Genomic DNA, 23,832 nt, shown 5'->3' with positions numbered 1-23,832 from the left:
GTATGATAAAAGCATTTTAAAGCATAGTCAAGTGTTATTTATTCAAAGCATGCAAAAGAAGCTTGACATTTAAAAAATGAATGCAATGCATTTGTACATCAATAGACTACAAGCTGGAAAATTAAAATGATTATATGAATTCATGAAGATATATCTGACACGGTATTTATAAAATTCAGGACCTTTTAGTGCTAAAACTCTCAAACAAGTAGAAACAGGACAAGGCTTCTTTTCCAAAATAAGAATACTTACAAAAATATTTGGTTAAAATATTAGTGAGACCTTATTGCCCCCTAAAATTGGAAACAAAGGAAAGACGTCCTCCATCACCTGCCTATCATCATATTGGAATTCCTAACTAGTACAAATAAATACGTATTATAACACATTTGGTGACTTATTACTTAATATATTTAAAGAGCAATATGTATGTATATGCATTTTATTATGGAACATCAGTCATAAACATTGACACTTACAAAATGACACAGATTAATTGAGAAAACCTGAAATGTGAACTTGCTATGCATTTGCAAAAACTAATAATAATATATATACAGTGAAATCCTATATGGGGATATTTGGACAGGAAAAATTTTAAAGCGTTTACAAATTGTATTATTGTTTATCAATAAAATTCCAAAGTGTCTCAAAAATACTGTTTTAATGAATAATCAAGAAAATTGATGTTTCAGACAAAAGTTAAGTGCAGGGGATAGGAGACAGCAAAGAGATAAGAGCGCATTCCTTGGTTGCACTGGTTTCTGGTTAGACCCCAGAACCAGAGGTGTCCTAAGCCTGGTCCAGGAAGCTCTTGAGCACCATTAATGTGGATGGCCTGGAAACCCATGACATTGCATGGCATGTACCACAAAAGGACTCCCTACAAAATAAATAACAAATAGATAAGTTAAATATAAAATGTAATTGCTAGCCTAGGAATCAGCAAGGATTTAAATTTAATGTTTGTGTCAGTTTGGTGGCCTCACTGACAGGAGTGCTCAGGGCTTCCTCCTGCTTCTTTGCTCAGGAATCACTCCTTAGGAGACCACCTAGGATGCTAAGGGTGGAACTGGGGTAACTGCATGCAAGCCCAGCACCCTAACCATTACACTGTCTCTCAGGCCTGAGTGTCTTTTTTTTTTTTATATAAGCAGTAGCACACAGGGAATTTTTAAAAAATGTGTTTTAGTACAATCTTTGATATAAAATCTTCTAAAATTACATTTTAAAAACTTATCACAAAATTGAAAAAAAAAGCGGACTATTTTCTTGACGTCTTATGTGAAATTGCTGTTTGGTAAGTTAGCATCCTCTGCTCCATTCACAGCATTGTTGATTTGAACTTTAGCAGTAAATGGCATTCCAATCTTGTTGCCGTAGATATATTAGTTTCTAGCAGGTTACTGCTTTGTGTCAGGCTCTGTCACTAGGTAAAATGTTCTTGTCTAGAGAAGAAAATAACTGCCAACAGCAGACAGGGTTTTAACATGGTGTCAGCATTGTGGAAAAGTCAACATTTGTTCTGCAGTTCACGGCAACACTAGCGAAAATGAAAGGCAAGTCTAAAGAAATGATAGCAAAGGACAAAATAATGGAAGTAAAAGAACTGGTTGCTGAAATAAATTAATTCACTTTGAATTCTTTTCTGTAGTTTTGTTAGGTCATACAAAGTGCCACAGTTGCATGACTTAGTCCAAAATAATTTATTGCCTAACCATTCTGAAGCTTGTACTCCAAGTTTAAAATGTCATGAAATTTATTAATTCTGTGGACTTTGAAAGAAAAAAGACATCTTTTCCAGGTTTTAGTTTTTGGTTTGGAAAAGAAAATATTTTCTTTGTCTTTTTATCATCTTTTTATGCCTTCTATGGCATACCTATCACGCCTTCCCGTAATATTGTATGATGGTTCACCTATTAATAAAACTTTAAATTTATATACATCATGGCAATCTGTTATGAGTGATCATTGAGATAACAATCATATTGTTCTATATATACTATACAGGGACTATATACATGATAGAAATAGTAAAATGATCAGGAGTGGAGGTTAAATATATGATTGAGCCGTTAAATGTAATGGTAATGTAATGGTAGAAATGTTTCGATGATGATTTTCTTAGGAATGAGCAAAGCGATTTCTCTAAGTGGAATCTATATCTGGTAAAGATAGCATAAACATTAATTAAAATAAGCTAACATATTTAGAATGTTAATTAAAATATTTGATAAGGCAGTAGAATAATTCAGGAAGATGGAATCCAGTTACTATGAGTTAAACGCTATCAGATAGCAACAATGCTATAGAGAAATTTTTCATGAATAAAAGGAGTCAATCAACGTATCATATTTCATTGCTTCCTTGTTTACGGAGCTGCCATAGCATGTCTAAAGTCAGAGGCACCATCCTCAGTCAGCAGACATCACCCACTTACCATCTTCTATCAGCAAGGGACAGGTGTTATGCTCAAAGCTCAGATAACGGTTAGCAACTTATTTAAGAATAAGGTATTTTCAGTTAAGATATGCATACTTTCTTTAGACATATTACTATTGAACATGACAGAAATACTCTACACATAATTTACTCACTAGGTTGAAAAAAGCATGTGACACACTATGTTGCAGTATTGGCTTCATTACAATGGTATGAAATCAAACACAGCATTTCTAAGATAACAAAACCCTGAAGCAATCAAATTGTACCTCAGTAGTTTAATGATTAATAAAATTGTTATATGTTGAATAGAACACTACTCATTGTTGACCAATATTGACCTGATGATGGATGACAATTTAGATCAATCTCAAGAATGTTATTATGACTGAAAAATAAGAATCTAAAAAAAACACAGCATATTATTTCGTTTATATAACATCTTAAATGTATGTGATAAAAGGAGGGTGAAGAGGATGCAAACATTATATGAGAATAATGGTGCATTAAGTATGAGTCTCTATAGGGATATATATATATATATCATTTGATTTGTAAGTATTCATATGATGAATTGACATAGAACTTTGTAAACACATTGCACTAATATGAGATTTTTAAATTGATATTGTAACATAAAAAACTAATACCATAAAAATAGCATTTGTGAAAACAACATGGCAACAACATGGAATCTCTTTATTTTAAAAACGTAATTATTTTTTAATTTTGAAAACATCTTTAATTTCCATGAATACTTGCCTGAGATAAATATTGATTCTTCTGTGTGTATAAAGGGTCAGATGGAATAGATCTAATCTCATTCTACAGTAATGTGCCAAATTCAAGCAGATTATGCTACATCATTTGACATTTGGAAACAGAAGGAAAAAAATATTGCCAATAATATACATTGAAATGCAATGTATATTATTGGCAACCATATATTCTATATTTTGTTCCCCGGAATAATTATATCTCTCTGGCCACCTGTTGCCTGTCTAAACTCTCAATTGGAGCATGAGAACTACATATATATGTACTTGTATATATATGTGCATATGTATATATATATCATATATATACAAACATGTATATGTATATTCACACGCGCACGTGTGTGTGTGTGTGTGTGTGTGTGTGTGTGAGTGCATGAGTACAGCAGTTAGGTTGCTTGGTGCTGCCTTGCATGCAGCCAATGTGCGTTCAATATCTGGCTCTATTTGTGGTCCAGAGAGCCAACCATGTGTAATTCCTGAGCACAGAGCCAGGAGTAAACCCCAAACACTCTTGGGTGTAGCTAAAAAAAAAAAATCGAACTAAAAAAATACAACTTCCACATATTTACTTAATCTAGCACATAGGAGCCTCTATAAGGAAATGCAGACCCAAAGAAACGGATAAACTTGAGCATTTTCATGCTAGATATTGAAGATGGAGAATGGAGGAAAATGGGGTAGGACAAGAGCATGTGGATTAAGTGTGATAAGCTGGGGGAAACTGCAAGGTCTATTCCTTTTAATTCCTTACAATTTCCCTAGGTTCTTAGAAAATGATGCTCCTTCCTTCGGCATAAGTGGGCAAGGCGTTTATTAGGGTCTTATTACCTACCTTTTGGAGACTAGTGAGGTCAGATATTGTTTCCTGCACCTGCAAATTTCTCAAACTCCTTCAGCTTAAAATATTCAATATGTGAAAGTGCATATATTAGACTAGGATATCCTGAACCCTGTCATATGGAAATAATGCTTAATTTTGACTAAAGTAATGAGACAAGATTTTATTATCTAAGAGAGTGAGAAGAAAAGTCATGGATCATGCCCCCGTTATCATCCAGGGGATAGGGAGGAACCGGTCAAACACAATAAGTTTAAAAGGACAGTTATGAGTGGAATAAAGTCACTTTATTGTTACATTCTATTGCATTTTCATTTCCACAGAAACAGCTCCACACTGATTTTCTTGGCAAGGTTAAATGCTCAATTTGCATTTAACTTTATATAGTTATAGTGTCTCCAATCAACCAGGGAGTAAATTTTCACCAGTGCTGTACATTATTTTGTGATGGTTAAACAACTAGATCCTGCTGTCAAACTACCTAGAATTTTGTATTGGCTCCTCATCTATTTACTGTGGAGATCATTAGTAACCTCACATAGAAAATCTCCTCAACTGTGAAAGAGAGGAACTGAAAGTACACATTATATTAGTGTTATGGTTAGAATTAATTAAATTAATGGCTAAACTATGTACAGAAGTACAATATACATTTTGGTAATTATAAATTGTATGCTATTTAAACTTTTATAAAAGTTTTTGATACAATAGTTTTATACTCTTTTGATTTTGATGCATTTATTAAACTTTATTAATAACAGCAATGTTATATCCTAAGTAGCTCCAATTTTGGGTGATTTATATGAAATATTAAGTGAAGAAAAGGGAGTATAACTAATGACCTAAAATACTTTCCTTAAAATTAAACAATAAACTTTCCTACGAGAACTCAACTTACTCTTTTTTTTTCTTGATTTGAAATAAATTTTCAAATTTATTTTTTTCTTTAGCAATAGGTTTTAATTCTGAACAAACGTAATATTTGAAGTGTTTATTATACATTTTCTCTATTATATTACTATTGACCTGGTGTGGAAAGTATGTGGACACTTATGTGGATAATCATTTGGCAGGTATAGTATTATGCTCCAATACTACAATATGGATAAAAGAAATAGAATCCAAATTATAGATTGTCAATTACTTTATGCAAGAACATAGGCGTTTAGTTCTTATGTGTTGACCACAGCCAAGGAGTTGATATCTCATCATAAAATTTTTGGAAACCAACTCATAAACTATAAAATACTGTAAAAAACTTATATATGATACTATCCATGATAGATAGAGTCTTACCTTGATTGAAATATTTGTGTTGGAAGTAATAGGTTACCTCAGATATTAAAGTGCTATTCAAAAGCTATTATTAATTCAGAATTTATAACAATTTTTTCTACTTAATATTAAAGAACATATTTATAGACAATGGTCTCTGCACTTATTGAATTTGTCAACATAGTAATTTATTCGAAATTACCAAGAAGTAGAGTCAATACTCAATGTTCACCAATAATAACTTACTCTCTATCCTCATTTTTTGTTTTGAAAAGAAACTTCTATGAAACAATATAGAGTTATAAGTGAAACCAAATACTATTGAAAGAAACATTGGTTAAACAACTCGTGATCCAATAACTCCAGAATGCAAAACCATTCATTCAAAAGAGCATGCACACATTATTATTCATCGCAGCATGAATAATATAGCTTGGATATAAAATCAACCTAGTTAAGTCACTCCTGTTGTAGTTTTCTCATATCTGCTCTAATATCCTCTGTGTTTTATTGCAAGACCATTCCATTTGTTCTTTGACTTCCTTACACACTCCCAACAATCCCTCTCTAAATTCCTTATCAGAAAGGTGAGTTATTGCAGAGAAGAAATGTGGGGGCGCCTAAGTCCTGACCTGGGGGCAGAACAGCTTTCTTGAGGAACAAACAGCCACAGGACACCACTGCACTTCTCTATACTGTGACCCTGGCAGGGTGGAGCCATGGAATTAAGGTAGATGTCTAACAACAAATGAGTGGATAATAAAAGTGGGATAAAATATACACAAAGGAATCCTATACATCTTCACAGATGGATGCAATCATGCAATTTGCTGCAATTTGAATGAAATTAGGGAATAGAATATTGAAGAAAATCAGAAGAAATGTACCAGATAAATTCATTTATCTGTGGTATATAAAAGAACAGAGCAAGGGAAAGTAATGCATCAAAGCAGGATACCTAGAATCCTTTGCAACCTGAAATACCGAGTAATGAATAAGGAAAAGAATCAAGTAAGGGGAGCAACTTAAGTGGAGTAAGTAAAAAGAGGTGGATGGAGGGTAATAGGGACAGGGTCAGGAGCCCTAGATACACTGGTGTTAAAAAGTTATTATTTAACTCTGTAGCACTGTAGTATTGTTTTCCTGTTCATTTGCTCGAGCAGGCACCAGTAATGTCTCCATTGTGAGACTTCTTGTTACTGTTTTTGGCATATTGAATATGCTACGGGTAGCTTGCCAGGCTCTGCCGTGTGGGTGGGATACTCTAGGTAGCTTGCCGGGCTCTCCGAGAGGGACGGATGAACCAAACCTGAGTTGGTTGCGTGCAGGCAAACGTCCTACTTGCTGTGCTATCACTCCAGACCATTATATAACTATATAAATATGCATATATTATATAACTATATGTATAGTTATATTTATAAAACATAGAACCAAGAAAATTGAAAGCAGGAGATCCAAAATATAATAATCAAACTTAAAAATGTGCCCATCAAGAAGGCAGGTCAGGAGGTGGGAGGGAAAACAAGGGTATTAAAGAAGGGAAGTTGACACTGGAATGGATGTTAGAAATTTATAACTGGAACTCAACCGTGAATACTATGTGATCATGATGCTTAAATAAAAAAGTAAATTTAAAAATGCATTATACAAACATTAGTAGGTTGTTTCCTTTATGACAGGTGTAATTATTTCAGGATATTCTCTTGATCCAATTCTGGTCCTTCACACAGATTTAGTGGTGTGGGAGGAAGTTTGTGTCACATTTATTTCAGACAGCTATTTTCATTGCTTTCATTCCAGTTCACCATTTTATGTTAGCTTTTTATTCTTTTGTTTTTGAATTACATATTTAAGCCCTAGTATGTTTTTGTGGATTGGCATTAATTTTATGGTATGAGAAACAAGTGATGACATACAATGCATTCCATGAAGGACATTTTTTTATGAATATTAAAATGAATGTGCCTACATGAGGGAAATAGAATGATAGTCTAACTAAATACAGTTTTTATTAAAAAATTGATTTGTAACTCTCTGATAAAATATATAAATCTGAGAAAACATTAATGTGATTTAAATATAAGAGAAGTATTCAGTATTGTTGATATTGTCATTCAGAAATTTATGAAGTCATTTGAAGTTTTGGTTCTGTTTTCTATTAAAGAAAAAATAGCTATTATTCGAGTCGTTTGTATATAAAATTTCAATTTTATGGAGTCCAATTTGAATCACCAGAAATTTTTTAATGGACTTAATATGCTTTCAATGCTTACAATATGAATTGTGCCAAAATTTGGGTGAGGTAGTTGATACTTAAGAACTTCACTTCAAATTAAAATTCTTTGATAAATATATAAGGTAATATAATTATGAGTATGATTTAAGTTAAAGATAAATAAATGAATCATCTGCAGGATTAAAGCCTGATTAGCACTCCATTATTTTCATAATTCTTCACCTAACTAATAAAGAAACTTTTATTAAAACAGCATTTAGGAGATAATAAAAATAATTTAGAAATTTCCAACATGGCAAATATGGGCTTAAATTTAAAAGTTCTAAGGAAAAATTATAACCACATTCACTTTATTTTGATAGAAGACATTTATTAAGGATGTTAGAGGAGTAAAAGTTCAATCCAGTTCCAATATAAAGTAACAAATAGCAATTTGGCTAAATCTTATGGGGATGGATACTTGGAAGAACTTTCTGGCTGGGATGATGAAGAGATCTGAGACTTGGGTTCCAAATAAGATTGCAGATTCTCATTTCTTAAAGGAAAAAAAAAAGATGTCTATCTTCTTGAAATTACTTTACTGCAGACCTAGGATTAAGGTAGGGAGATGAATGAAGAAGGCATTAAGGTTTCATTCCAAGTCAGTAACACAGTGAATTTTATAAATTCACTATTTTTACCTTGTAACAGATTCTGCAATGAAGCAAGATCATCAGGCAATTCAATTTCTTAGTATTACAATAATACCACACATAATTAAATATAAATTGGGATTCTGTCTTTGTTTCAGTTAAATGAGCCTCTAGCAACATGTTCTTACTCAGTTATAATGATATAGCATTATGCTAATTTAAGAGCTATGTCTACCAAACTGTTAGTCTTTTTATTTATCAAAAATATAGCCCTGGACAGTTTCAAAATGTAGATTAAGTTTCATGTTTCAGAAGAAAAAGTGTATGAACATATATTGTGTTTATGTGTCCTACAAATAGATTAAGTGGTTTAAATGTATCAAAATTAGTAAGAAATTATGGAATAAATGACTGACTCCTCCTTCTTTACAACTATGGTAATATAACTCACCAGATAAAAACACCCAAAAGAAAGATGTTTTTAATTCAATTAAATTAAAACTGCTAAGTTCTATTTCAAATTTTTATGGTAAAGGCAATTTTCTCCCACTCAGTTCTTAAAAATAAATCTTCTTAATTTATTTAACATGCCTAATATTTGACTTGATAATGCTGTTAACATTCAAATTATTTTCAAGGAAATAATATATGATGTGTATAGAACAATAAAAATAACAATTTGCAAATAACTAAGTGTAGCGATATAAATTAAAATATTATAAACATTATGTGACAGTTAAATAGCTTAGTATTGAAATGATGAAAATTAAGGTATAAATAAATTTTTATATAATGTCCTATTTTTGGTCATAAGCTAATAATTAATTTTGCTCATTTATTCACAGTTCAAATTAACAATACTAATTATTTTAAAAGAATTTCTACACTCTATAAAATTTATAGAAGCACATTTTTAAATGTATAAGAAAAATAATTTTCCAATTTTCAAATATTTCCAAAATTTATAGAAATAATAATACACCCTACTAATAGCATTTTATTCTAGTACTGATATTTCATATTAGATTTTTATTTTCCTGGAGTCACACCTGGTTGTGCTCAGGACTTACTACTTGCTCTATGCTCATGCATCAATTCTAGTCTTTCTCAGGGTTCATATAAGGTGCTTGGGCTTACACTCAGGTCCACAACATGCCTTACCCACTTTGCTTTCTCTTCAATAACAGTCTTATTTGAAGTTTTAATAGAAAAAAGTTCTAATTATAGGACCAACTTTCTGGTGAACCAATACTTGAATATACATTTCAATGACAATTTTCACACTTGAATGGTTTGGAAATTATACACATCAATTTTGTTTTCAAAATATAAACATCAGAACACTTAGATGTTTTAATAAGTGTTATATTAAAATGCTAGTGACCTTCAAACCAAAATATTTGGAATGTTGCCCTTAGGTAATAAGGTGCCACCTCCATTTACTATCCGTGTACATTATATGTCACTGTCACTGTCACAGTCATCCCGGTGCTCGTCGATTTGCTCGAGCAGGCACCGGTAACATCTCCATCGTGAGACTTGTTGTTACTGTTTTTGGCACATCGAATATGCCACGGGGAGCTTGCCAGGCTCTGCCTAGTGGATGGGATACTCTCAGTAGCTTGCCAGGCTCTCCGAGAGAGACAGAGGAAACAAACCTGGGGCGGCCATGTGTAAGGCAAACACCCTACCCACTGTGCTATAATGAAAAAAATATTGACATAGCTTTATGTCAGTTTAATCTGCTTATTTAACTGATACTATTGAAAGTAAAAATATTTTCAAAGCTCAATATGTTTTATAAAATCAAATTCTTATAACTAATTACTTCCACAGTCTATGCCACATACATTTACAAATATAATGCCATCATTAACAATATGCCATATGGTATATTAATTTCTTCTGAAAATATTTTTGTTAAACTTACTTTGAGTTTAAGTCCTTTAATAATTCACTTATCTGTACATTTAAAAAACATTTATTATTTTTTATAAAGTTGTTTGTGCTTTATTACAATCTATATTTCAGCACCAATCCCATTACCAGTGCACCTTCTGAGTACCATTATTTTCAGTTTTTCCAATCACCCTTCAAGAATGTAAGCCCTGAATAATTTATTTTATATTGTTTTTAAAATTCACTCAAAATGATCTTAAACTATGTCCTTAGATAAAGGTTTGTGAATACTGTTGTCTCTCACCATGGAGCCACTAAGCTCTTGTAGAAGAGATAACTAACATGCTGTTACAGGTTAAACCTTCTTTGTTTATATTTTCTTAATAGGTTAAGCCTTGTGTGTTTATATTATCTTAATTGAGGTTGGTTGCCCTCAATTTATATCCCATCCTAAATGGTATGCTACTTCTGGCTCATTAGAGTTAGATTTTGAGATGTTGAGCAGCAGCATTCATGGACATGTGTTCCAGTTCAAAAATTTTAAATAGGGTTAGGGGCCGGAGCGATAGCACAGCGGGTAGGGCGTTTGCCTTGCATTCGGCCGACCTGGGTTCGATCCCCGACATCCCATATGGTCCCCCAAGCACCGCCAGGAGTAATTCCTGAGTGCAAAGCCAGGAGTAACCCCTGAGCATCGCTGGGTGTGACCCAAAAAGAAAAAAAAAATTTAAATAGGGTTATACAGCTGGAGTCAATTTTTTTTTTTTTTTTTTTGCTTTTTGGGTCATACCCGGCAATGCACAGGGGTCATTCCTGGCTCATGCACTCAGGAATTAGCTCTGGCGGTGCTCAGGGGACCATATGGGATGCTGGGATTTGAACCCGGGTCGGCCGCGTGCAAGGCAAACACCCTACCCGCTGTGCTATCACTCCAGCCCCTGGAGTCAATTTTTTAACTGGAGAGTGATTCTGGGTGCCCCAAATGACAGAAACTGGTGCGGGATCCAGAAGCATCTCTTCAACTTGTTGACCTATTTATGAAATGTATTTATTAGTCTCTGGATCATGGCCTGTTAGTAAGCTTATTTGGTCCAGATGCAGTTCAAGGGCATGACTGCCAGGCCTCAAGAACAGGGGCGTGGGGAGAAATAGCCCATCCCTAACTCTGTGTGAGCCTGGAGATTTTAGTCACAAAACCAGCATATCTGAGCTTTTCAAGAAATCAATTTCTGGATGACGCTTGTCCCGAACAGTGGAGTCTGGCCTCGAGCATGGTGGGGAATGCAGAATGTGGAGGTTTTTGGTTCCCAGGCTCTGGGGTGGTTGACTCACCCACCCATTCCTGGTGCCCTGGCATGGGTGCAGAAATATCTCTGCCCACTTTTCTTTTTTAAAACCTCTATCCATCCTGAATGATATATTAAACTTGTATGTATATTAGAAGAATATATTAAACTTGTATATAGAGAAAGAGAAATCAGAAATTATTTTTCATAGTATGAAATACTGAAATTCAAAGGATGTATTATAATAACCAGGTGTCAGATAAACTGAACTATGAAATGGCACTGCTGATTCTTTCTTTTCTTTCTCATCTGCATTTCATAACAATAAACCACTAAGCTTTATATTCAAAAATTTCAAAATATAAAATATATTTTAAAATCATTCTCAATTTGCTGTTATTTCAAAATATGTTCTGCACTTCCGGGTCCTGTTGAGCCTGGAGTCCAAGGTCACAAAGTTCTGCTTTGCCTCATTCTGTGGGGCTTCACTCATGCGTGAGGCTCGGCCTGCGCATCTGGAAAGCGGCCTGTAGTGTGGCGGCGGCTGGGTAGTGGAGGTAGTGGAGGTTGGCCTATGAGTGATTTATCTGGCACCGGTAGGGTGGGTCATCTGAGTGTGATCCCTGGGTCGCCAGGGATTGGGGGTAGCAAGTAGGGAATCTGTTTCCGGGTCCCGTTGGGCCTGGAGTCCAAGATCACAGAGTTCCGATTTGCCTGGTTCTTTGGGGCTTCATGTGTGAGGCTCGGTGGCCTGAACATCCAGAAAATGTCCTGGAGCTTGGCGGCGGCTGCGTAGTGAAGAACTCCACATCAGGACCCACGGCCTAGGATGGAACGAAGAGGGTGAGAGACTGTTTGAGTTCATCATGTCTACCAAGATAGCCACGTCCACCTGCCCACATACCAAATTCCACAGGATGGATATGTCATTCCCAGCGTTCTCCCTTCTAAAATCAGACACCATTTCATTAGTAAAGATGCATACAGCACCCAGTCCAGATAAAGTCAGACCTGAACACCTGAAGAATCTGCCACCAGTACTCATCAATTCACTGGCTTGACTCTTCACACGCTACTTGTCCCAATGCAAGTTTCCATCTCAAAGGAAAACCAGCAGGGCCATTCTGTTGTTCAAGATGGGAGACATCCATGAAATAGGCAACTATTGCCCAATCTGTGATCCATCTTCTACAAGGTGTTCACTCAAGTCATTCTGAATAGAATAGGCAGAACAGTAAACAAAGGTCAACCATGTGAGCAAGCCGAGTTCCAAAAAGGATTCAGCATAATTGACCATACCCACACGGTGACCAAGCTCATTGAAGTTTCTCAAGAGTTCAAGATGTTGCTTCTGTCTAATGTTCATTGGTTTAAAGAAGCCCTTTGATTCTGTTGATACTGAAGCAGTCATTGAAGTGGTCATCGAAGCCCTAGGGAAACAGGGCATTTTAGCTCAGTACATTTAGGATCCTCCGCAAGCTGTATTAAGAATTCACCACCGGGATCTCACCATTCTACAAGGAAGTGATCATCAATGTAATGAGAGAGGTTCAATCTTTGATAAGGGAACAAGAAATGTGAAATGGAGCAAAGAAAGCCTCTTTAACAAATTGTGCAGGCATAACTGGAAAATCACATGCAAAGAAATTGGTTTAAACCTCGACCTAACACCATGCACAAAAATCAGATCAAAATAGATTAAAGAGCTCAACATCAGACAAGAATTCATAAGGTACATTGAAGACAAAGTTGGCGAAACCCTCCACAACATTGAAGCTTATGGTATCTTCCAAGATGACATACCACCGACCAACCAAGTGGAAACAGAGATAAACAAATGGGACTATATTAAACTAAGAAGCTTCTGAACTGCAAAAGATACAGTGACCAAAATGAAAAGACTATCTCCAGAATGGGAAAGAATATTCACCCAATACCCATCTGATAAGAGGTTGATATCAAAAATATACAAGGCACTGGTTGGAATCTTCAAGAAGAAATCATCCAACCCCATCAAAAAATGGGCCAATGAAATGAACAGAAACTTTCTCAAGGAAGAAATTTGAATGACATAAAGGCACATGAAAAAATGCTCTTCATCACTAATTATCAGAGAGTTGCAGATCAAAACAACTATGAGATACCACCTCATACCAGAGACTGGCACACATCCAAAAGAACAAAAGCAACCGCTGTTGGCGTTGATGTGGGGAGAAAGGGGCTTTCCTACACTGCTGGTAGGAATGCTGACTGGTTCAGCCCTTTTGGAAAACAGTATGGATGATTCTCAAAAAATTATAAATTGAGCTCCCATTTGACCCAGCAATACCACTCCTGGGAATATATCCCAGAGAGGCAAAAAAGTATAGTCGAAATGACATCTGCACTTGAATGTTCATTGCAGCACTTTTTACATAGCCAGAATTTGTTAAAAACCTGAGTGCTTGCAGCGGGTAGGGCATTTGCCTTGCACGCGGCCAACCCGAGTTCGATCCCTGGCATCCCATATGGTCCCCTAAGCACTGCCAGGAGCAATTCCTGAGTGCAAAGCCAGGAGAAACCCCTGAGCATGGCTGGGTGTGACCCACAAAAAAAAAAAAACCCTGAGTGCTTGAGAACAGATGACTGGTTAAAGAAACTTTGGTACATCTATACAATGGAATACTATGCAGCTCTTAGAAAATACGAAGTCATGACCTTTTCATATAAGTGGATCAACATGGAAAGTATCATGCTAAGTGAAATGAGTCAAAAAGAGAGAAACAGACATATAAATATTGCACTCATCTGTGGAATATAAAGTAACAGAATGGGAGACTAACACCCAAGAATAATAGAGGTAAGTACCAGGAGCTTGACTACAGGGCTTGGAAGCTGGCCTCACACGCAGGAGGAAAAGGCTGCTCAGATAGAGAAGGGAACAACGGGTAACATGTGGTTCAAGGACCCGCTGGGGATGGGAGATGCACGCTGAAAGTGAACTATGGATCAAACACAATGGACACTCAATACCTCTAGTGCAAACCATAATACCCAAAAGGAGAGAGAGAACAAAAGGGAATACCATAGCACAGAGGTGAGGTGCAGAAGAAGGAAGTAATCTAAATATGAAACTACCTGAAGGATAGAGATTGAACAAAAACACTTTTTGTATCATTTTTATGTTTACCTTTGCTTGTTTATGACTTGCTAAAGTTTCAGGTGGATGGTTAGCATGTTTAGGAATGAAGTGTTTTTATTATTATTATTATTATTATTATTATTATTATTATTGTTATTATTGTTACTGTTATTATTAAAGAACAGGTGGCTGGAGCGATAGTTCAGCAGGTAGGGCATTTGCCTTGCATGCAGCTGACCCGGGTTCGATTCCCATCATCTAACATGGTCCCCTGAACATTGCCAGGTGTAATTCCTGAGTGCAGAGCCAGGAGTAACTCCTGTGCATCACCAGGTGTGACCCAAAAAGCAAAAAAAAAAAAAAAATTAGCAAAACTTGTCTTAATTCTCATAAGTGCAAGTTTTATTTATTATAACATACACATTTTCTAGTGATGGTTATTTCTCACCCTTCTACCCTCAATATCTAGCACATAAAAAGGAATAAACAAATATTCTGATCATGTAATACCTTCATCTCATATAATATTTACTATGAAAACATCTTTCTAATCTTTTATTTTAGATAGTTTTTAAAAAATTCTCATTCTCTAATTATACATTAAAAGTAAATACACATTAAATGCAAGACTAATTTTCCCAGTAATATATTTTATTTCTTCCCCAATATAATCTAACTTCCTATTAGATAAATTATTTTTGAATATTCTTGAATACATTCCCTGTTATGATAATATTAGAAAGTTCTTTATGCTTTTATGTTCAATTGACAAATTGTAAAAGACAGACAGATACAATTTTAAATAGTTCTGTTACACTTAGCATATATAAAATTGTTCCTTTTCAAAGATAATATCGCCATCCTTTAATAGACAATTAAAAAATGAAGTACTATAAAGTACTTGAGATGTATTAGTGAGAAATTATACTTCTGTGTATTTTAGGATTGCTTTGCAATTGCTTACCTTTATCTGGAGAATAATTTTAGAAGATAGAAGAATTAAGTGCAATCACTTAGATGTGGTTAGTTTTAATGTTTAAAAAAAATGAACTCACACATATTCTGTAAATGACTTTTTTGTCATTCTTGAACTCATTTCATTTTCTCTTTTAAATATGTCGATAAGATAAAAGCTTATTTTTCGTCTCATTTAAAAGCAACTATTTTTATACAAAAAAAAGCTGTAGGATCATAGAAATTCAAATTTATATGTGGGAAGTCTATTATGTTTGAATTTTCTTTTTTTAATTAAATATGAAGGTGGTAATTATTTCAATTGGCATGGAAATTACTTGAAGCGTATTTTCGTTTTTTTAGTATAAAATTCAATTTATGTGAAAATTGTGGTATGTGACCACAGAGTTGTTAATTCCTTGCGTAAGAATTTATGAAGCTGTTTTTTGCTTTAGTAGGTGTGGAGTAGCCGTGTATGTATGTGGCTGTTTGGTTCCCATGCTTTAGGATGTGGGTCAATTATTTGATAGGGCAATGACTTTGGGAGATAGAAATGCCTATTGGGGCTTTTGGTAGAATAGGAGATGCCACTGACACATAATTTCATAATTTTCCCTTTCTCAGTATATACATAGTAAAACCAGGGTCCAACTTGCAAAATAATGCTTTGGTAGATTGGGTAGGAAAATTTAGAAATGATCTGAAAGAGTGTCAATAAAAATCAACATCAGTGTGCACATTTTGCTTATGTAGTAAGGCAAACTCAAAGACATTATTTTTGTTTCCATGTGTTTTGGTCTTTGGATCACATCAAGTAGTGTTCACCAATTTTTTGAATGTAAAATAAAAAAGAAAGACATTAACATTCAGGGACTGGAGAGATATAACAGATAAGATGCTTGCTTTTTATGTGTGTTACAGTTTGGTCCCCTGTACCAGATATTGTCACTTGAAACCTTGCAAGAGCGATGTTAGACAGGCTTACTCCTGTCTCTATCTTCGGAAGGAAGGAATGGAGGAAGGAAGGAAAGAAGGAAGGAAGGAAGGAAGGAAGGAAGGAAGGAAGGAAGGAAGGAAGGAAGGAAGGAAGGAAGGAAGGAAGGAAGGAAGGAAGGAAGGAAGGAAGGAAGGAAGGAAGGAAGGAAGGGAGGGAGGGAGGGAGAGAGGGACAGAGGGGCGAGAGGGACAGAGGGGTGGAGGGAGCGGTGGAGGGAGGGAAGGGAAGGAGAGAGAAGGAAAAGGGAGGGAGGGAGGGAAGGAGGGAGGGAGAAACTTAATGCCTACCCCCATGTCACATATATGTTTTAGACCATTGTGCTTTAAAAATTAAAATTATATGCTGTGAAATTATCACAAACAGTGAAGAAAATAAAAAGTTTAGAAATTAAACAAAAACTAACTTAAAGGGTTTTCTAAATGAAAAAATCTCTAAATAATAAAATTAAATGGAAAATTAAATGAAAGGAGTAAGAAATCATCAAAAGAAAGAGAACTGCGGAATGGGTCCATAAACTCAAGCTTTGATGAGGTGAGGTTGGATCAAATAAGGTTTTGGGAAAACTATGGAAAGAAGTAGACAGTATGTGATAGATGTAGTGTTGGAACAATTTATGCATCAGAGTATCATTAACAATATTGTGAATCATGTTATCTCAATAAATATCGGAGGAAAGAAAAAAGGGACAGAGTAAGGATAGAAAGTTTTACTCTCTAATAAAAGTAATAGAGGCTTTTAGAGGGGCAGTGGGATGTAACTTAGTGGTAGAATATTTATACATTGCATGTTTGAGTCTCTGAGTTTATTTTCTTATACAACAAATAGATAAGAGGTGATAATACCAAATTCATATGCATGATTAATAACTAAAACATATATTCTATTAATATGCATTAGTTAGAATATTATTATAGCATTATTTGTGAAATGAAGAGGGTTTAATTTAAACTAATGGCAGTTAAAATAGAAGGGAAGCATATGGCAAATGTCTTGATGACCTACTAGGAAAATTAATTAAACTTATCAATGTTTACTCCAGTCTTTTTTTTTTTGGATAACTGGATGCATCATGTAAACATTTACTGCCTGAAAAACCACAGGAAACAAAAAAATTAGAGTTATTAGACACATATTAATCTTTGCTGCCTATCGACAATTTTGAAAAACTAGAATTAGCTTCTTTAAGAGAACACATGTTTATAAACATGATATGCAATAATAAAGGTGAAAAAACACTTTTTCATCTGAAATTTTAAATTTAGACACCATAATTTATCAAGTAATTCACAGTTGAGTTTTAGGCATACTATTTTCTAGGACCTGTCTCAATGACCAGTGCCAGCTTCCTGCACCAGTATCCGAAGGTATTGTCCAACCTCGACTTTTCACCTCCAGCCTGCCTTCTTGAAACTCACCTTTAAATTTTTGGTGTGTTTTGGGTTTCCCACTTCCAGTATGTGGGGTCCCCCCTGCGGGCGTCATCCTGTCCCGCAGGGAGGACCCTTCGTGGGGCTAAGGAGGGGACGCAACCGAACGAAGAGACGCAGAGCCAGAAGGAGGAGGAGGAGAGAGAGAGAGAGAGAGAGAGAGAGAGAGAGAGAGAGAGAGAGAGAGAGAGAGAGAGTTTATTCTACTGCAGTTACAATACTTATACCTCTTGGTGGGAGGGGGTGGTATGCATGCTTGGACCCCCACAGGAACAATAGTAAAGTGTTGATCAGGCATGGCCGTTGGCTAGTGAGACAAGTAGTGAAATGATAAGATCACAGGAATCCCAAGCAGCCTCTGCTTGACTAGATGATAAGAGCCAGGCTCTGTAAGATGGCTCCCTACATCTCCCCCTATTTTGTTTTAAATTAAATGTGGTCAGGGGAGGCATTGTCCGGTATCCCTTGTGACACAAACACGAAAGCATGAAAGTACACATCTCAAGGGGGGAGATGCGGGCCACACATGTGCTCGGCCACATGGCACAAGCAGCACATGGGCTCAGGCAGCATATGCGCTGCGCGTGCTTCCTTTGTTCAAGGTGTCTTTTATAGGGTCTCTTCAACCTGCCCCCACATGGGGGCTTCTTCCTAGGTAAAAGTCCGTTGCTAAGGAGGTTACCAGGGAGGTTGGGAGTGGTGATGGTCTTCTTTAGAAGGTCTTATCAGGTCTGTTTTCTGTATCCAGAGGGTGGGTCAGTCTCAGGATTCTCCTTTCCAGAGACTTTGTTAATCTGTTTCATTGACAAGGGCCTTTCCCTATCTACCTGCCTACATCATATTCCCCCCTAGAGATTTCACCACCTTAAATCTTTAAGGGGAAAATGGTTGGTGATCCATCTTCTGAAGCTGCTTCATGCTGACAGAGGGGCGCAGACCCTGCCTGCACAAGGGGTGAAACCTCAAGCTACCTTAGTTTTAGTGGGCCCCAGGCAATGAACTAGTTGGGTTCCTGAAGTTATCTGAAAGAAAAGATCATATCAATTAGACTGAGGGATGGCACTTTGAAATGATTAGACTCTGGAGTTGTGGAAGGTCCTTTCTGAGCTAGTAAGGACAAAATAGTTTGCTGTCTTAGGAAACATAAGAGTTAAAGCAACAGAAACGAAAGCAACATAATGCTATACCCATTTCTGTCATAAAAACAATGGAAAAGAATAACTGTTCCACCCATTGGTTGATAGAAAATGACTTCCTATGTCCAGATTTTTCTAGTGGCCTAGAAGCACCACCCCACTTCTCAGGTTGGAAAAGCTACCCATCCACTGAAGCTGTCATTTGGAAGCAGTAGATATTTATACCTTGAATATGAGCATTTGATCATTTACATGATGTCAAGCTGCCAATCCTCTCCTTGGTAAATTCCTTGATGCTAAACAAGTGTTAGGAAAGGAAGCCCAGAATTTCCACTAGGTTCATTAATGGGACAGAAAGCACAGTTCCTTCCCATGAAAGATGGCTTTCAGACTAGTGATAGCAAGTTCAACATTGAGTCCCAAAGACTAGGCTGCTTACTTTACAGTCAGCAAAACACATTTTACCTGAATTACCCAGAAGGGATACCTTTTAGATCAAGATTAGAATACATTTACTAGATCACTCTGTAGAATTTGAATCTGATTCTTTAAAAGGCAAGTTACAGAAACATGGTTTTCTCTCCACCTTCATTTTAAAATTTGCCTGATGGCTTAACAAGTCTGACTTGTTCTTTTGCATAAACACAGCAAGATTGGAGAACTCTCCATTTTGGGGTACCCCATTATTTACTGAGAAGTCCTGGGGGTTGGGCTAAAGACAGGAGGCACACCAATAAAGGCATTAATCTTATGTGGCACGTCAGAGTTACCCAGGCCTGGCCATATATGTCCCACAATGAACTGGATGGTCTCGAGCTTTCAGGTTGAACTGGAGGTGGCCTTTTCCATAGATGCATCCTGGCAGAAAGGAGTCCATCCCTTCCCTTTTTCAGGGCTGGGAGAGATCCTGGTTTCCAGGGTTTTTCTTGATGCTGAGTAGGCCCAGATTTTGTCAGTCACACAGATTCCCGGATTTCTCATTTTCCATAGCAGTGATGATTTCCATTCTTTCCTTAAGCCAACTGGCCTCTAGGGTCTCCCTGAGGTTTGTAGGGTACTTGAAACAGTACCTGTTAAATACCTGCTCCTGTCATTTAGACCAATCCCTTGACTCTTTCCCTGAAAGAGGGCTTTGGGGTCCCATAATTGATTTTCCTGTCTGCATGAGGGGTAGATCCTATTACAGAGAGGAAAGACTTTTGTCTGGATTTATGCAAACCAACATAGTGCCATGAAGCATCAAAAACATACGGAAGGTACAAAGAAGAGAAAAACATTTCACTTTATTCACAGTGAGATGCAACACGCCCATTTGTTGTAGTTCCTAGCCAAAGAATCTAAAATCTGTAGAGAAAGTGTAAAATTTAACATCATATTTAACCCATTCAATCCCATGTTGAAAACCTTGACTTCCCATTAATAAGAGCGCTGTACTAGGAGTCCAGTTTACAGTTAAACATGTCTAATTCATTTAATCCCATTTGAAAAGCCCTTGATTTCCAGCAACTTTTGAAGAATTCAATTATCTAAGAGCACTCTAACAGGAGTCCAGACAATCCACCCAATATCTTTTCCATAGATCCTACCAAAAAACATACTAGAACAATTTCTGCATGTGATTTAAAGAGTTTCTTAGAACAGTGAACACTTTCCTTCCTTCAAACACAACCTCAAACCTTCTACACATTCTTTTATATTCATTTTGTCCTGTAACTTTCCTTCAACCCATTTCAAAATCAACTTCACTTTAACAGGATTCCTTTCCTTTTCCCAACTAATGATATCTGCATCCATTATCTTTCTGACTTTCTGACATTATCTTTCTACATACATCTACATTCCTTATAGTCATCCCACAAATTTAAACTCTTTATTTTACTGAACTCAGTTCAATATGATTTCCCAAATTTGGACACTAGTTATCAATCATCTCATTTAACATGACAAAACTACTCTGCAATACCATTTCAAAAGCATTATCAGTTCTATAGATATTCAAAAAACTTAAGAGTTCTAGGAAAACACAAGTAAAGATTAAACACCCATAGATTACCATAAAACATTAAGGATCTCACACTTGCGTACAAATACCTGGTGACAAACCTTTGCAATGAATAAAGTTATCAGAATAATATCATGCATTCTCATGTACTGGACAGACTGATTTAACAATAGTCAGTAAAATTTCCCACATTTTCCATGAAATTCTCCATTATTATCTCAAACTTGAACCAAGGCACAAGGCTATGGCTTCAGACTATTAGACTGACACCTGAGATTAATCTATTATAATTCTTTGCTAAGTAACTCTAGTTTTAGTTACTGAAAGTCTCAGATCAAATAAAACACTTGTAGAATAAATTTCGCAACCAATTTTATAACTCTAGAAACTCATATTTTAACTAAACCATTACTCTTCAAACCTGTTTTTACTACAATTATTTCAGCTCACATTCTAATAATCCAAAGCAGATGTATATGTACATTGACACAACAGCATAAGACCTTTAAACCATCAATTTTTATGAAGCATGAGTAAACCTTCTTTGGCTTAAGTTCAATAGTTCTTGTACCTTGTGCGGTAATCAGGGGCCCGAGAATGGGACCTGGTAACTGGGAAGGCAGCCACGGGTTTTAAAGCTAGAATGTGGCGGGGTGAAGGAGAGACAGAGCTTTTCCTGCTAGGTCCTTGAGAGAGGCTAGGTCCTCGAGAGAGGGTAGAAGGCTGCAGGGCACTCACTAGTTCCTTATCCAGCTGCCTTACTTGAGTCAAAAGTTGGACATATTCCTGCTTCTGTTGGAGAACTGAGCATAAGGTGGCAGTGTCCCGGGCAAGCTGGCAGACTGCCTCACTGGCGTCATATGGGGAATTAAAAAAGGCAGTGGCATGGTACAGATAAGGGGGTGGCTGTTTTCCTGACGGGGGCCAAAGGGCTGACGGCTGATACCTCGCCACCTCATCTTCCAGGATAGCCCCATCCTCCGGGGGCAGGGATTCAGGTTCCGGAGGAGAGGGATCAGAGATGCCAGAAATCACAGGATAAAGTCTCGGAGGCACCTCCGCATGGGAGGGCTCAGGTAGGGGAGCAGGATGGTCAGTCTATAGTAGTAGAATTTGAGGAGTCAGCCCCGTTCATGGGGGTGGCCTCATCCCCACAGACTGAGGGAGCCTTGGAAACAGAGGATAAGCAGGCCATAAATCAAGAAGAGAAAAGAAAGGGTCACTGGTAGGCTGTTTCTGCCAACTCGACAGAAATGAAAACACAGGACAAAGGGATTCGACCTTCCACCAGTGACTGTCTTCACTGGGAGGCTGTTTCTGCCAGCTCGACAGAAATGAAAACACGGGACAAAGGGATTCGACCTTCCACCAGTGACTGTCTTCACTGGGAGGCTGTTTCTGCTAACTTAGCAGAAATGAAAGTACAGAAAGGAAAGGGTCACTGGCAGGCTGTTTCTCTAACTCGATGGAAATGATAGCACAAAAGGCACAAGAAGGGGGCGGGGGGGACGGGAAAACTCATAATAAACCACTCAGATGCATGTCTGGCCTGTGAGGAACTTAGCCATAGTGGATCAGCCTGAGAGGTGACTTGCGGCCAGTGTCTAAACCAGCACCACCCTAGACCATATGTTCCTCATGGAATCGCAGACAGCCCAATCGGACTCCGTAACCTTAAAGGGATCTTAAGGATGCCAAGTTGTGGAGCCACAGACTCAGTACAAGGACGAGGATGTCCAAGACTGCAAAATCACTCACACATACACACAAGACAAGGAAATTCAAGCCTTTCCACCAGCGACCGTCTCGTCCTTAACACGAGACTGTATTCGAGCCCGGTCCCATACCAGGGTGTGCGCCAAGAGAGAGGCGACCCTCAGAGACACTCACATTTCCGTGAATTCATCGGCCGACGTGAACTTGACCGGGCATTCGGTGGTCCCCTAGTGCCCCACGCTGGGCGCCAGGTGTGGGGTCCCCCCTGCGGGCATCATCCTGTCCCGCAGGGAGGACCCTTCATGGGGCTAAGGAGGGGATACAACCGAACGAAGAGATGCAGAGCCAGAAGGAGGAGGAGAGAGAGAGAGAGAGAGAGAGTTTATTCTACTGCAGTTACAATACTTATACCTCTTGGTGGGAGGGGGTGGTATGCATGCTTGGACCCCCACAGGAACAATAGTAAAGTGTTGATCAGGCATGGCCATTGGCTAGTGAGACAAGTGGTGAAATGATAAGATCACAGGAATCCCAAGCAGCCTCTGCTTGACTAGATGATAAGAGCCAAGCTCTGTAAGATGGCTCCCTACACCAGTATGGTTCACTCTGCTATTTGGTTATTTATCTCTATCATGGCTCTACATTACAATGTACTGGAGGCCTTTGACCCCAGGTATAATCTTCCTAGCCTGTTACTTTCAGTCTGTTTCCAGTCTACTGCTTCTTGCTGTTTTTTTTATTTTTTTAACCTTTTGTCCATCTCCATCCTATATTCCGGGGTGAGGGTGATCAAGTACTGCAATATTATTTATAGAAAAAACTATGCTTATTTTTGGTGTTATGATATAATGCACTTATTTTCTCAGTTGGGATAAATGTAAGCAACAACAAAAGGTATCCAGTCAGCAGGACAGACAGAAATGCTTAGAGTTCAAGTGAAAGCTTATTATTGCTTTTGAAAATGTATTAGGAGAACCTGTCCACATCATCTGACATAGTATGTTATTGTAATAATAATATACTATTTTATCAAATCTTTATTAGGCACTTGAGCTTCACTTTTCCTGTTTCTATTGGTAAATGTAAGTC

Source organism: Sorex araneus, chromosome 5 (assembly GCF_027595985.1).
Source record: "Sorex araneus isolate mSorAra2 chromosome 5, mSorAra2.pri, whole genome shotgun sequence".
NCBI lineage: Eukaryota > Metazoa > Chordata > Mammalia > Eulipotyphla > Soricidae > Sorex > Sorex araneus.
The sequence above is the reverse complement of the archived record's forward strand: the minus strand, read 5'-3'. Positions refer to the sequence as shown.